Consider the following 4,576-nt stretch of genomic DNA (forward strand, 5'->3'; position numbering starts at 1 on the left):
AGGATTGGCACACGGTTCAAAAGAAATGGCCAGCTATAAAAAAAACAACTAGGTGCCAAAAACGTCATCAGACCCAGCCAGGTAGATCCAGATAAAGTGCAGCTACCACCACTTCATGTTATGCTTGCCTTAATAAAGCAGTCGGTGAAAACTCTATGAAAAGATGGAGCCTGTTTAATGTATTTGTACCAAAGGTTTTAGGGTTTGCCTGAGTTCAAATTGAAAGAGAGCACTTTTGATGGACCTGATATTAGGAAACTGATGTTGAATGCAGAATATTGTGGTGTGATAAGCTGGAAAAAGAAGCTTGGGTATTATTAAAAGTTTTTAGATAACAATAAAAATCCAAAATTGAACACTTTATGCTCTAAATGTAATTTGGCATTATTGTGCCTAAATTACATACCCAAAAATAACTACTCTGCTTACTCTCTATACTCTGAGATAAAAGAGCTGCAAATGGGTGAAGAGTAGCAAGTACAATACTCCAAATCTTTAAGAGAAAAGTATTTATATGATTAAAAATGATGAAAAGATGAAAAAAATATGGCACTTTAATGATTTCCCTTTTAAAAAATTTATTTTACAGTACATAACCAAGACATTTTATGATGCACAACCCTGGAATCAGTTTTCTTTTGTGCCCCAATATGTTTGCTATCATTGTACCAAGTTTAGATGGCATATCCCACAGTATTACAAAGTTTTGCAACAATGTGTCCCCCTTTTTTGGAAACATTTGCTATTCCTGAGCATGAGCACTTTAACTTACTCTGAAGCAACAAGTGAACAATTATACATATAATTATATGCTCATTCAAACCTTTAATTTCAATTAAAATTTTTAAATTTTTAAATTTTCAATTTAATTTTTATGCCTGTCCCTAAAAAAAGTATTTTTATCATTAGATTGCAATAATCCTTTGCCTTCTCCATCCCTGTCTATTTCTGAAACGTGTTTCAATTTGGAAAGTGCCCATCTCTTTTTCTTTATAAGTTGGAGACCCGGCTTACTTATGAATCTTTGAGGCCCACCATATGTTTTCTAAGTCTGATTGGAGCTTTGAGGCCTAGTTTAAGGAGGGATAGCTTCACTTGAGTTTATAGAGTGTTGGCCTTGTTAAAAGCTTTACTTACCTTGGCAGTGACATTCATGTCTCTGGTGACTCTTCCTGTGAAGTCAGCAGACGAATTGGGAGAGCATGGGGGGTCATGAGGTCGCTGGAAAGAGGTGTGTGGCACTCCCAATATCTATGCAAAAGGACAAAGGTCTTTTGAGTCCTGGTGCTTCCTGTCTTGCTATATGGTTGCGAGACATGGACGCTATCCAGTGGCCTGAGACGAAGACTGGACTCCTTTGATACTGTAATCCTTGGGTACCATTGGTTTGACTTTGTGTCGAATGAGCGGTTGCTCATGGAGTCCTGAATGAGGCACATTACCTGCATTGTGAGGGAGCGTCAGCTACGGTACTACGGGCATGTGGAGCGTTTCCCCGAGGGTGATCCGGCTCGTAAGATCCTCATTGTTGGGGACTCGAGTAGCTGGACCAGGCCAAGGGGTCGCCCACGTAACACCTGGCTGCGGCAGATAGTGGGTCATTTCCAGAGGGTGGGACTGGACCGCATGTCTGCCTGGGGGGGTTGCAAACCGGAATCCCGAGTTGTTTTGTCGTGTAGTGGTTGTGGCAACGCACTGTACCAGTGCATGCTCCCCAACTTGACTTGATTAGATACAGATTACCCTGATATTCTGTAGAGCAGATTGGGGTTTTTGTGGTGTAATTCACAGATCTTCTTCTGCCTTCTATTACAGTTGCCCCCACAAAGGTTTTGTGTGTTATTATTTATTTGTTTTTTTGTTGTTGTTACTTTTTTGTAACTGGAATAAACTAAGTACATACATTTTTATACCAGCCTCTTCCAGTTTGGCAGCCCAGGGTGTAGGGTAGGAAACAGCCCCCAACGCACACTAAACATACTGTACATGTATAGCAGTGTTTCTCTGCCAAGTACATTAGAGTTGTTCATGCAAACCCTCCTAACACCAATTCTAATTGTGCTTGCCTAACCACATGCCTCCTTTAACCTTTGCCAAGGGAAGCTTTTCAATTTTATTTCATGTTGTTAATGATGCTTGTTTCTGTCTTTGTGTGAAGCGAGTGTGAGGGGAAGGAGGGATCATACAGTAAAGAAGACCCTACATGTGCTCACAATACAATGATGTAAGTGGCATGATACTGGGCCATTCGATTCAAACCCGGGGGTTCCACATATGAAACTGCGAGTGTATACCTGGCAGTTGGGTTTAATGGATCTCTGCATTGATTTAACCTCCCCAGCACTGTGTTTTTATTGTGGATTATTTACTTATTGAAAACTGCACTGCACTTTAATTTGAACACTTTAAATGGAAATTAAAAGATGCAAAGCACTTTGGCACCACTGTTGTAGTTTTGTGTTCACATTCGCCCTAGTCCTTCATGGTCTATGACTATCGATTTCACAGGTTCAAGGATGCGCATCACAGGAGTGTGTGTGGAAACCTAACTTTCTTTCTTCCTTCCCCTTCACAGCTTCTTCTGCTTAGCACATTCCAATGCCATCTTTAATCCTGTCTAAGATACCTCCTATTTGTCACTCATCAGTCCCTTCTAATGCTAAGTGGTGCCATTTGTCTGCAGGAGATCTTCATTTGCATACACTGGAACACCTCAAACAGGCCTCAGAGTGCCTGCTACATTTTCCCTTTGGTCTACTGTCAGTGCTGTGTGGTACGTTACCATAGTGTACACAGTAGAGTATTATTATGGACAAGTGTACACTAAAAAACATGAGTTGGCTAATTTTCGTTCCTCTATAATGTCATCAAATTTCAATCAAATCCATTAAAGTGTTATTGAGATTTTGATGTATTTATTTTTTTCTGGTGGGACGGGGGTTATCCTTAAATATCGTGTGACAGATTAAGGCTGTATCGGTGCCTTGAACCCCTGTCCACAACTCCAGACACCAGGTAAAGTCCAATAATCGACTTTATTAATTCGCCACAGTGCACAAAGCACCCTCTCCTCCACTATATTCATACAAATCACAATAACCAATACAAATACAATAATCCAATCCTCCAACTCCCAGACGCGTTGCTACCCTTCCAGCCAGCTCAGTTCGCCGTCTGGGAGTTCCCATAGTCCTATTATTCTCCCTGACCCGGAAGTGTTCCCAATCCCCAGTCCATGTGATTCAATATCACTTCCGGGTCAGATACAAATCCTTCTTCTTCACCCCGGAAGCACGTCGCTCTTCCTTTGACGCACTTCCGGGTTATAGGGCACAAAGAAGTCTTCGGTCCTCCCTGCAGCTCCCTCTTGCGGCCCCTGTGGTACCCAGCAGGGCTGAGGATAAAAACTACAAAGTCCATGACTCCCTGCTGGTCTTCGGGGCACCTCCATACTGCAGGGAGGGCTCCATCTGGCGGCCTGGGGGTATTGGCCGGGATGACAAGCCGGCCAAATACCACAATCGATATATTGAAATGTCCCTTCTTGGTGAATATCTACTGACCTAGAGGTACTATCTGTACTACCCTTCCAAATTTCAGCTTTATAACTAAACAGGGAATCATGTTTTTTTTTTTTTTTATGAGTGAGTGAATCAGTGAGTCAGTCAACTTTGTATTACAATTAGTTATGCAGGCTATATATATGTAACACATACATTGAGCTTGGAGATATATACCCATTTACAAATATTTTAGCTTATTCTGGGAACATGAGACACCATGCTATATGAGCTGTAAGATAAGGGACTTTAGAAATGTAAACATCTAGAGAGAAAGTAGAAATTAGGATTAGCGGTGAAGGTCACGTACATTGTCCTTCATATAGCTGAAGGCATGCTAGAATATCCTGGTTAAACAGAGAAAGCAAGGAGTATATGGAATTGCATTACTTACTGGGCAACATCTCCTGCTGGAGAGTAGGACTTTAGGGACCTTCTAATCTTGATTTGATGTTATTTTGAACAATCTAGGTCAACCGGATGGATGATCCGTGAATGGCCTGTTTTTGTCACAATTGTTGTAATACTCTATAATACTGCAAATAATATTTGAATAAGATGATAAAAAAAGTACAGCTAAAATATCCTGCTGCTGTTGATATTTGAAATAGTGTCTTGTTGGAATTTATTTACTCACCTTTGGATTTTTTTTTCCCTAAACCACACCACCCAAGCACAGCTGGAGTCAAGATCTCTGAAGACAAGAAAATCGCACCTATTCCTGTTGTACTGGGGATTCTGGGAATGGCTGTGATAATAAGTGCATCTGCAATTGGCTATATTTAAACAAATAACTATTAAAATTTAAACCAGGATTAAGAGTTAAGGTAAGCATTGTTATTCTTTCAAGTCTGAGTTTGTTTTTGTCCCCAGCTACCTGTTTCGAGGTGTGTGTGGATGTGTTTTTGTGCGAGTATTAGGCGGAGAGATAAAGGAAACCAATATGCAAGGGAGTATGTGCAAAAGACATGCATATTAGGTAAACTGGTCGCTGTTAACTGGCTGTGAGTGTTTAA

Source organism: Polypterus senegalus, chromosome 4 (assembly GCF_016835505.1).
Source record: "Polypterus senegalus isolate Bchr_013 chromosome 4, ASM1683550v1, whole genome shotgun sequence".
In the NCBI taxonomy this organism is placed as follows: Eukaryota; Metazoa; Chordata; class Cladistia; order Polypteriformes; family Polypteridae; genus Polypterus; species Polypterus senegalus.